The sequence below is a fragment of the Podarcis bocagei genome (genome assembly GCF_964188305.1).
Source record: "Podarcis bocagei genome assembly, chromosome: 1".
Classification (NCBI taxonomy): Eukaryota; Metazoa; Chordata; class Lepidosauria; order Squamata; family Lacertidae; genus Podarcis; species Podarcis bocagei.
In genome coordinates, this window is record NC_138125.1 from 135,340,027 (window position 1) to 135,352,199 (window position 12,173).

Sequence of the window (12,173 nt, forward strand, 5' to 3'; positions counted from 1 at the left end):
TTCAGCCACTACCTTATCCTCTAGGGTCCCACCCATTTCTTATAGAAGTGTTTCCTTTAGTATAATGGTCTCTTCATTTTATTTTCAATAAAGGTTCTGCTACTTCAGACTGTCCATAGCTTCCTTCGCGGACAGAAATGATTAGTGATCTCTGAGCACAGCAGCATATTACAGCCTAAAAGACCCAATGTAGTTGGGACACATTGTGGTTCATTCATTTTTCTGTCCAATGCTCTGCAAACATGTCACCACTATTCAGACACACATCCCCTACTGAATACAGTAACCTCCCCACTGAGGTATATTTTATTGGATAGGACAGTGATGGAGGTGATTAAATTTATTACCTGCCCTTCAACAGCAGGTCCTAGGGTAACAAGGTAAAATTCAGTATTGAAAGCAGTTTAAACAAATTACAGCCACAGGTATCAGGTGGGTCCTAAAAACACACTTCAGGCATCAAAGGCCAGGAGGAAGAGATGAATGTTCAGCATTCACTGAAAACTATAAAGTGAAGGTTTCTCTCTGATGAAGAGGGTTATGCAGACGCCCATAAAAAGGAGAAGAAGAAAAGGTACTAGGAATTACACAGAAGGGGAATATTTAACCAAGTGTTAGCAACATGGCTGTCAAATGGAAGAGGGAACAAGTTTGTTTTCTCCTGCTATGGAGGCTAGGAGCCAAACCAATGAATTCAAGTTGTAAGGAATGAGATTCCAACTAAACACCAGGAAGAACTTTCTGCTAGAAAGAGCTGTTTGACAGCAAAATTGACTCCCTCAGAAGATGGAAGACTCTCCTTCTCTGGAGGTTTTTAAGCAGAGGTTGGGTGTCCATCTGTTATGGATGCTTTAGCTGAGATTCCCGCATTGCAGGGGGTTGGTCTAGATGACCGTGGGGTCCCTTCCAACTCTACAATTCTATGAACACATACCACTGCAACTGTTGATATTAGCATTTCATAGAATCATAGAATAGAATCATAGAATCATAGAGTTGGAAGAGACCACAAGGGCCATCGAGTCCAACCCCCTGCCAAGCAGGGTTTGTTGAATTGGCCTTGAGTGTGTGAGGAAATGCATTTTAAAACAATGAGTAAAGTTAACATCCCCTATGAGGATATAGTAGAGTAGCTAAAGGCAGCAAATTAGGAAGACTATGGTTCAGACCTCCCCTTACTCGTGAATTCACTAGACAGCCTTAGGCAAGCTACACTTTCTGAACCTCACTTCCCCTAGGCGTAATAATACGCACACACACATATTATTATTATTATTATTATTATTATTATTATTATTATTTGTGCACTCATAGTTGTTATACAAACTCTAAGTTTTGATATTCATATTTCAGTTAAACAGCATCATATCATTGCATTTCCAGAGATAGAAAGATAGATAGATGATAGATAGATAGATAGATGATAGATAGATAGATAGATGATAGATAGATAGATAGATAGATAGATAGATAGATAGATGATAGACAGACAGACAGACAGACAGACAGACAGACAGATAGATGATAGATTTGTGGGAGCCCCATTCCTTACAAAAAACAGCCAGCACATACTAGAATGGGGGGGGGGGGTCCACTGCTTATTCAGCATTGTAATGAGAAGGGGCAAGGGGGGGGTCTGAGTACTGCTTCCACTTTGCTTCCCTCTATTTCATGTACAACCTGCTTCCGTTCCCTTTCTTGAATTTCTCTTCATGCTTCTTTCTCAGTTGGCAAAGACCATCCCTAAAGATCATACAGTGGTGCCTCGCAAGACGAAAAGAATCCGTTCTGTGATTCTCTTCGTCTAGCGGTTTTTTCATCTTGCGAAGCAAGCCCATTGACGGATTAGCAGATTAGCGCTATTAGCGCTATTAGAGGCTTTTAGAGGCTTAGCGGCTTAGAAAAAGGGGGGGAAAGGGGGGGAAACCCGCAGGAACTCGCGAGACATTTTCGTCTTGCGAAGCAAGCCCATAGGAAATTCGTTTTGCGAAGCACCTCCAAAACGGAAAACTCTTTCGTCTAGCGAGTTTTCCGTCTTGCGAGGCATTCGTCTTGCGGGGCACCACTGTATTCTCATATTCCTGTCTGCTACCTGGGCATTTTGCATTTTTTTCTGATTGGGTACTTCTCTTTATACCATTTTGCTATGAATGATATTGAAATACAGGGTCTCAGGTAGAATATCTGATGGATAAATAATGCAATAAAAAAACTAATTGTGCATTTGAAAAATGTGAAAGCATTTTTTTCAATGGAAACCCACCAGGAGCAGGAAAATGTAAATGGATCTGGAAAGGATAAACAATATTCTAGTTCAGTGACAAAGTGTGCTTGAGACTCAAACCACATGTGATGGCAGTAGCTCTGTGCAAGGATCTGCCCCCTTCATATGCAAAGTGGAAGCAGGGAATGGACCTGTTGGAGCAGAGACTGCTGGATCTCGGCTGCCTGCTCTTCTTTCTCCCATAATGGCCCCCAGAACTGGAGTCACAGCTGACTAGAGGGGGGAAGTGGGAGAAAAGAACCTGGGGAGAAAGGTTGTGGGAGGAAAATGGACTGGTGGGGCAAGCTTTCAGATTTTCCTCTGTGTGTGCACCTTCACCTCTGCTTTATACAGTGGTACCTCAGGTTACAAGGACGTGGGTGGCACTGTGGGTTAAACCACAGAGCCTAGGACTTGCTGATCAGAAGGTCAGCAGTTCAAAACCCCATGACGGGGTGAGCTCCCATTGCTCGGTCCCTGCTCCTGCCAACCTAGCAGTTTGAAAGCACGTCAAAGTGCAGGTAGATAAATAGGTACCACTCTGGCGGGAAGGTAAACGGCGTTTCCATGCGCTGATCTGGTTCACCAGAAGTGGCTTAGTCATGCTGGCCACATGACCTGGAAGCTGTACGCCGGCTCCCTTGGCCAGTAAAGCGAGATGAGCGCCACAACCCCAGAGTCATCCATGGCTGGACCTAATGGTCAGGGGTCCCTTTACCTTTAACTTTACCTTTACCTTGGGTTACAGACGCTTCAGGTTACAGACTCCACTAACCCAGAAATAGTACCTTTGCTTAAGAACTTTGCTTCAGGATGAGAACAGAAATCGTGTGGCGGCAGCAGGAGGCCCCATTAGCTAAAGTGGTACCTCAGGTTAAGAACAGTTTCAGGTTAAGAATGGGCCTCCGGAATGATTTAAGTTCTTCACCTGAGGTCCCACTGTACTTAGAACTGATCTGTACTGGGTTTGAACAGTTTACTATGGGTTTCCAACATTTCTTCAATGAAAATAGGGATGTCCTAAGGAAAAGCGGGACCTTCTGGGATCAAATAAAAAACTGGGATGGCTTTATTCAGGATGTCCCTGGAAAATAGGGACACATGGGTGTCTAATTTCATAAAATCAGCATCAATTAATGATACCCCTAAAATAATTATTTAACTTGGTCTTGAGGTATGCCCTTGTTTCTGGGTTTATCCAACATGCTGTGTCCTCAGAACTAACACTGCTCACTATAAATCTATCCATTCAGTAATAGACTTTTTGAAGTATTTAGTCTTCTTTCTGACTCACTACAACACGCAGTATTTTGCTCAAAAGCAAAACAGACATTTCATGATGTGAACAGACCACCTTTTAAATATTGAATAACTTCATTTCCTTCAAGTCCTACTCCGGTCTCACCTCTCTTTACAAATAGCTCCTTTGTCAGACTGCTTTGATAGTCTGATGCATCAAAACACTGTATCTCACTTCTCTTCAGCTATCAACAGAGACCACAAAAACCTCTCTGTCTCTCTCCTTTTCTGGAACTATTTGTACACACCAAAAAAGGACACCCTTGAAACCTCTCAGCTATTTCCATTCTCAAGCATTTTAACAACAGCACTTACCAATGTACATGAAATGATACCATTGGGTGCCATCACTGTGAAATCACTATGTTTCATAGCAACGCCATGGGGGGGTGTCAACCTATTGTAATTATGTACCAATTTGTCCTGTGTGCTCCATATTCCTAGCAGAACCCTCTGAGATTTGGCTCACACAAGCATCTTCCAGTTGATGGCACCAGTCCTTTCTACTTGGCTCCAGCACTAAAAATCCATCAAAACATGGCACTACAACTTGACTATCTCCTGTGTAGCAGTCAATTATGCTCTACAATGGATTTCACTCTGAATTACTGCAAAGGGGGGATTCAGATGAGTATTTCCATAGCAACACTAGTGTCGCCTGGAGGATTTGCTACAGAACACTGTTGATGGTGTTGAAGCAGAGAGAAGGGGGGAGGTCTTTTCCGTATGGGTGGGATTCCTAAGGGCCAGTGTCACAGTGGATACATTGATAACATAAGTATATATTAAAGCTGCTAGAACGGTTGAAGAGCTTTACAGTAACTTAGGATGTATACTCACAGCAGGTCTACTTTCTATAACTGAGTCAGTATAGACATACGTCATTTTGATCAGATGTGCAATATTCCCTGCAGTACTGATTCTAGGAGAACTGTATCAGCCTGCCTAAGACTCAAATGTTGGGGAGGCCTTTCTTTCTGTCCCATTACCAGGGGAAGTGCCGTATTTTTTGCTCTATAAGACTCACTTTTTCCCTCCTAAAAAGTAAGGGGAAATGTGCTTGCGTCTTATGGAGTGAATGCAGGCTGCGCAGCTATCCCAGAAGCCAGAACAGCAAGAGGGATTGCTGCTTTCACTGCACAGCGATCCCTCTTGCTGTTCTGGCTTCTGAGATTCAGAATATTTTTTTTCTTGTTTTCCTTCTCCAAAAACTATGTGCGTCTTATGGTCTGGTGTGTCTTATAGAGCGAAAAATACGGTATATTGGCCGGTCACATGGGACAGGATCACCTCCGTGATGGCACCTGCTTGGCACCTGCAAGGCAGCACTTACCGTATGGACATTCTGGGACCAGATTAAAACTTTTTTGCCCAGGTTGCAAGTTCACTACTGTAACTGTTTGTGCTTTTATGTTTTTTATTCTGGATTATTTTACTTGATCTCATTTTTCCTGGCTTGTTGTTTCTGTTTTAAATAATACTATAACTCACCCTGCAATCGTTTCATGAAGAGCAGGCAAAGAAAACTTATGAATGAATGAATGAATGAATGAATGAACATGGTTCTGCTAGTTTTCAGCAAAGGACAGTTTAAACAAATAAGCAAGCAAAAAAAATATTGATTAATATTTATTTGGATAAAATCGCAATGTGTTTGATTATTATTTTTTAATGACAGACTGTCTACTTGCAGAGGAAAGAAGAAGAAATCAGGATACGACTCCAAGGCAAGCACCAAAATTGGGGGACAACTGAGCTCACTCAACAGTAGGAATGCCTGCATACATTTGCACACACCCCATGAGAACTACTGAATTTCAAAATAGGGAGAACTCTTTGCTATAATAACTATAAGCTGCACTAGCACCCGCACAACAATATCTCACAGCAGTGAACATTTCAGTGATGAAAGCACAGGCACACTATTGAATAACAGAAATATTCACCCTTCATATTTCAACCAACTGAAATCACACCCCCACCCCCAAAAACGGTAACAAATCATTCTAGGTGGGTGTAGAGTCCACCCTTTTTTGACCCAGGACCCACATGTGGCCCAAGTTAAGGTATATATTTTTCTTTTTGTCAAAAATTTACCTGTTGGTAGTGCTGCTACTGCAACTCACCTTAGGTCAGGCCTTAATCCTGTGCAGAGGATCCCAATCCAGGAGCTGAATACAAATAATTTTGATGGGCTTCCAAAAAGGTTACCAGAATTTTCAAATCTACAGGGCATTTTGAGCTTAGGGCTGCTTAACACATTTGGATTTAAGAAATACATGTAAAATATTGCCTCTATGCTTCTAATGAAATTCCAGTCCCAAGATTTAGATTCAGTTTCAGCAAGTGAGCAAATAGGTCATTTGGAAAATACAAATTCCAAAGAGCCAGTTGTATTTGCCCGCACCTAAGTCATAAATAATCCTGAATTCTGACCACAATCAATAGACTTGACACAATGGATTTGCACTCATAGTCAGGAAAGCAAATTATTCCATCATTTTATTTTTAAAATTACCACCATAATGTAAGTTTCATAGTATGACTATTCTAGATAAAGTGTCCATACATTATTTGTTGGTCTGTTTCTGTCATAATTACTAGCTTCACCGCCTGGTTTATTTAATAGCCTTAACACCCAAAAAAGAAAAAGAAACTGTGGACAGTACTTCAGTTAAGCTGGATGTGAAGATGATTCATTATTCATTCAAAGCTCAAAAGGATTTAAATAATTCCACTATCCACATGAATTATTTAAAGACAAATGTATTATAGACAGCTGGAAAAGTTTTGTGAATGAACATAGTGGCAACCTCAAGCCTATGCCATAGCTGTTTACAAGGATTTATACGGCTGAGTAGTATCACTATAAAATGCCAGATATACTCTGAAAATAAATGTATCTCAGCAGCACTCCTCAGACAGGGGAGTACATATTTCCCCCTAATATTTGCCAGTATTTAGTAACTATGATGTTTTGTTCCTAGCTAAACATAAATGGAAGCACACAACAGGCTACAAAAGCTTATTAACACACGATATTAAAGGAAATATTCAGCAGTAACTAAGGATAACTACTAAGATAAGAATGACCAGCAGTAACTAAGGATAACTACTAAGAAGCTGAAGGCAAAGTACAATATTACATACCTATTTAATAATATTAGAGCACTCTGCAACAGCTCCTCAGCCTTGGAAAAGAAGTGTGTGCAGCAGGAGGATTTTGACAGACTTCCACTATCCACTGCTCTGCCTGGTCATTTGTGTCATTCCACCTTTCAAAAGTGGGAGGAGCTGAAGTAGGGGGGGGGAATAAGGAGTTTGCCACAAATCACGTTGGTAATAAGTACTAATGGCAGGAGAATATTTGCAAACAATGGTGATAAGAATGGAAAGTATTTGCTTTTCATACATCTAAAAAGTGGAAATCTGCTATGATATAATATTTGCTGTTTCCAGTAAAATTGCAATCCCCACAAATATAAAATATTCCTTAAGGAAAATTAATAAGCTTGCATGACTGCAAGCTGGCATCTCACCTGCTCAATATTGATCAAGCTGTTAAAAAAATCAGATATGAAAAGGCAGCAAGCTGCTACTGACTGGAGAAGCATCTCATTAAAAAAAATGTATGGGGGGGGAGAGACTCTTAATAGGTGATTGACAGTAACTCTACAAAGCTTAATATTAGAATTAACTCTCAAAGTCTTAGGCTCAAGATATTTCAATTAGTTTTGTGGGTTGTTGATTTTTTGGGGTTGTTCATGTGTGCTTCGCTGCTTTGACATTTGGAGTGGAATTTAGAATTTACAGAAAGCATGTAGATTTTATATATGCATCATCTCTACTTGTGCTCAGCTGAATATGAGTAAAACACTCAGCAGGAATTTGTTGGCAGTGTGCATTCATTGACACTGTACTTTTTCTGATGCTACACTCCAAAAGATTTACTCCGAGCCAAAGTTCTGCTCAAAGAAAAATCAAGAGCACTGTGGGTAAAATCATGCGAGTAGAATTATACAAATATTAGTTATTTGATCTAAAAATAAGCAAATGTTATTCAACAACATGGAAAATGCACTCTACAGCATTAGTCATTCTTGTTTGTGACTGAACATGGATTCCTATGAACTTCCTTTGACTCCATCAGCAGGCGTCTTTTTTGATGAGATCCATTATCCATTATATAGCCTCTTAAGTAATTAAACCCATTTCAAACATCTTAGGTCATAAATGTACAGAAGCTTGATATTTTTAGGTTAAGTGCTATCTGTTGTTTCAAAATGCTATGCGACTAAGCTCAGCTGTGAAATTTTTAATAAGTGAAAGTAGCTATTTTTGTAACAGGTCAAAAAAAGGTTGCAGCTCCAACAATTACTTCATTATTGCTATTATTTTGCAACTATAAAAAGGTACCGTTGGGTCCAGCTGCAGACAACTCTGGGGTTGTGCGCACATCTCGCTCTATAGGCCGAGGGAGCCGAGCCGGCGTTTGTCCGCAGGCAGCTTCCAGGTCATGTGGCCAGCATGACTAAGCCGCTTCTGGCGAACCAGAGCAGCACACGGAAACGCTGTTTACCTTCCCGCCAGAGCAGTACCTATTTATCTACTTGTACTGGCGTGCTTTCAAACTGCTAAGTGAGCAGGAGCTGGGACCGAGCAACAGAAGCTCACCCCGTCGCGGGGATTAGAACCACCGACCTTCTGCTCGGCAAGCCCTAGGCTCTGTGCTTTAGACCACAGCGCCACCAACTATACATTAGTACATAATATTTTAATACTGGTTTTACATTTTCTCTAAAAGTTTTAGCTATTGATGCGTAGTCACAGAAACTCCTTTTAACCCTTGTGTTGGTTCCCTAATGCATCAGGTGCACCGAGCAGAGAAGGTGCCGATTTCTGCTATTTTTTCTTCCCAGTTGCAGACTAAAGCTGGGGCACAAAGGGCTGCAGCAGGAAGCCCTTTGTTAATTATCCTCAGTCCTCATAGAATCATAGAAATGTTGAGTTGGAAGATACTCCCAAGGGTATTCCAGCCCCTTGCAATGCGGGAACCACAGCTAACTTATCTGTCACCTTATCTCCTTTCCCATGAAACCTGCTCCCCTGCTGATCCATCTAAACAGGTTTATCGTGCTTGATGACCACAGTATGTAACATGACAGCACCCTCTACCTTCCCTTTTTCTATTTTAATAAATCTAGTCAGAAATCTGAACAGTTTGCTTAAGTTTAGGGGTTTTTAGTAAAGCTGGCAAATAGCTTTTCCCAAGGTGAAAACATGAAGCAGCTTTTAAAAAGGGGGGTTTTTTAAGTAGAAAAAAGAAAAGTTTTTTAACAATACAAAATCAACATTGAAAGCAAAGACCTTTTCATCCAGCTATGAAGCTTGTCAATTGTTTCCCAAAGGTAGGTAGGTGCGGTTTGACCAAAAAAGCAAAACAAAAAAGAGGGGCAAGAAAACAAAAAAGCCCTACTCAGAGTTACTGGGACTTAATGAGAAACTCCCTTTACAGATAGATCAGTATTTATTTTATTTATTTATTTCATAAAATTTAAAAACCACTGAAGTGAAGGCACAAGACAGGAGTTGATCATCAGTGAGCTGCGCACAGGTGAGCTGCATGCAAGCTGCCAGCCAGTCCTGTGGAGCCTCCTTTTATTGAGACAAATATGCAAGCTAGGCAGATACATTTTGGGCTGTCACCTTTACACATCTTGGTCCCGAGATCATGGGGTGATACAAAGTTATTTTGGCACCTGTTTCCACCGCGTCATTTTCCCCTTGCACAGTGTATGACAAAGGAGACAAAAGGTCCCAGAAACAAAGGTTACAGACAGGACACCGCTGACTGCTGAGACCGCAAAAGGTCAGACAGAGGGAACGGTGTACAGACAGCTGTTGGCTTGTCTGGGGGGGATGTGCCCTGCACCCCAGGGTCACGCGTGCAGGCAGACTGTGGCTGCCTGCTGGTGGGGAGTGTGCTCCCTCCGGATCCCACTGCCCACTCCGCGATATCCCTACAAACCACAAAACGATTTACAGAAGCAGGATGCCTTTATTTGCCCACGAATGAGGAACTGGAGAGGTCTGTCCTTGGTAATAAATGGGAGCAGGATAGGAGAAGGGAGCTAGCTCTTCTTCCAACTCATCATATTCAAGGTATCCCATCATCTCCTACCAGTCGTAGGCTGTTGCTGTTTCATTCTAGATTGGCTTCAAATAAAATTGCTATGATTCATGATTTGATCTTGGACTAGGGTGTCAGACTGCTGCACCGTGGAGACCAGGTGAGATGAGGTGGCGCCCTGCTTCTGGCCAAATAAGTGCAGCATCAACAACAAGAAGGCATGCAGAGATGTAAAGACGGGGAAGGTACATTTTACCATATGTGGTGGGATTGCAAGATCATAAAAAAAGAATTGGGAAATGATATACAATGAACTGAAAAAAATGTTTAAAATAACCTTTGTTAAAAAAAAAACCAGAAGCCTTTCTGTTGGGTATTTTAGGACAAGAATTTCCGAAAGAAAATTGGACATTATTTATGTTAACATCATCAATCTTTATTACGGTCCTGAGACCCAACAAATCATTACAAAGCAATACACAATTCATACAGCCTACCTCCAGGTTAAACAAGCATATTGTTCAGAATATAGGGATTAATAAACCAGAAATGGAAGTTGGGGGAAGTCACAGGGAGGGGGGAAATTGGAAAATGATATTGGATATTTGTTATAAAAAAAGAAAATCAATAAAAATTATTTTAAGGGGGGGCGTGGAGAGAAGGCATACAGGGAAGCAGGGATTCCAAAAAGGATTCCATTCCCTTTGCCGGGCAACCTATGTGCCCTTTGACCCATGGGGACACTTGGTGCTGGAAACTAGGGATAGGACAGGGACTAGTTTTGACTCAATTGACTGAGGTACTCTCAAGCTTGGTGTGAAGAACAAGAAACGGAGTGAATATATTATTATTCATGACGGCAAGGGTCCTCACGGCCCAGTAAAACAACAGAGGCGCCATTGGTTATTAAGTGGGAAGTCAGGAGATGGTCTTGGATATTAAGCTGATGTATTCTGTTAGGGTGAGAGAAATAAATATTGTAAAAGGATGAAACACCTTGATAGATTTTTACAGTACAATAGTAAGAACTCTAAATTAGAATTGGATTGATCTGATGAATGATTAATATCTCAAAATGCTTAGAAAAGCTAAATTATCAGGTCTCAATGCAACTTTAAAAAGTTGTAACTTTAAAAAAAATAAATCTTGATAGATGCTTACAGTGGACCCTGGGGGTATCCAGTGGAGCCGAGTGGTGGGAGAGACAAACTGAAACACCGCTTCACACATCACATAGTTAAACTGTGGAATTACCGTACCTCATGTGCTGATGGTAACCAATTTAGGCAGCCTTCAAATGGGATTAGATAAATGTCTTCATGTGCTACTCATGAACTTCCAATGGTCATCTGGCTGTCCACCAGGGAAATAGGATGTGAGACTGGTTACATGCCCTCCAACATTTCTCTGATAAAATAGGGATGGCATTAATAATAATAATAATAATAATAATAATAATAATAATAATAATAATTTTACTATTTATACCCCGCCCATCTGACTGGGTTGCCCCAACCACTCTGAGAGGCTTCCACATGTATAAAAACTTCCCTTCAGCCAGCTTGGGGGTTGGATAACCCCATACCCTCCAACATCTGATTCTATGAGTCTATTATTTCTCTGATGAAAATAGGAATGTCCTAAGGAAAAGCATGAAATCAGAAGCCAGGATGGCTTCTGTAAATCTAGGACTGTCCCTGGAAAATGGGAGTACTCGTAGGGTCTGTGGTTAGGCTTTTGGTCCAAGCCAGTAGAGCTCTTCTCATTAGATTTAATTTTACTTAGTTTTTTTTCTGTTACGTAATGTGAAGAAAACAATGTAGTTTATTTGTTGTCATTGTTAAATATAAAAAGTGGCCATGGCTCAGACTAATGGTCCACCTAGTTCACATCCTGTTTCCCACACTGACCCACCAATGCCTACAGGAAGCCCATGAGCAAGACAGGAGGGCAGTCATAAATAACATCTGCTGCTGCTGTCCATGCTGCTGCTAAACAACTTCTCAGTAGCATATTGCCTCTCAACCTGGAACCTCTATGTACTCATCATTCATTATTAGTAGACATTAATGATGTTGCCCTCAATGGACTTCAACAACCCTGGTGAGGCTGCCTTATCAGGTGCAGCTCAGGAGCTCCTAATTGCCATAACCATTGTGTGCCTGTTCCAAATACATATCACAACACGCTGCTGTTCATACAGTAGGCTTGGTGTTCTCTATAGTGCATAAAGAAAGAGAATTGTGGGTGAGGAATATGCCTTGACTCATTTCTCATGGACAGATAATTTCCTGGTGAAGCTTGGGTTATTGAAGACTGATGTTTCTGCAGGCTACGCTGCTGCACATCCCGTTTCACCGCCTAACGTAAAATAGGAAAATACTGTCCCCCACCCCCCACTCCAAGCTTCCCTTACTTGAGTTGTGAGGCCGCACCCACAAAGTGGCAGCCACAATGGCAGTGACGACAAGAACTCACAGA

At 41.3% G+C, this 12,173-nt stretch overlaps 1 protein-coding gene across 7 annotated transcripts in view; it reads right to left on the reverse strand.

Moving 5' to 3' along the window:
• The window catches only part of TRPM8 (transient receptor potential cation channel subfamily M member 8), a 76,630-nt gene that overhangs the window by 46,512 nt on the left and 17,945 nt on the right, over positions 1–12,173 (reverse strand). For 5 of the 7 annotated variants that reach the window (XR_014010572.1, XR_014010573.1, XM_081204159.1 and 2 more), the window contains exon 2: positions 6,713–6,856. The exons of 1 other annotated variant lie outside the window; for it this stretch is intronic. The gene's annotated coding sequence lies outside the window, so the exon portion shown is untranslated. The remainder of the gene's footprint in view (positions 1–6,712; positions 6,857–12,173) is intronic. One more of the 7 variants, XM_081204156.1, reaches the window with a different exon arrangement.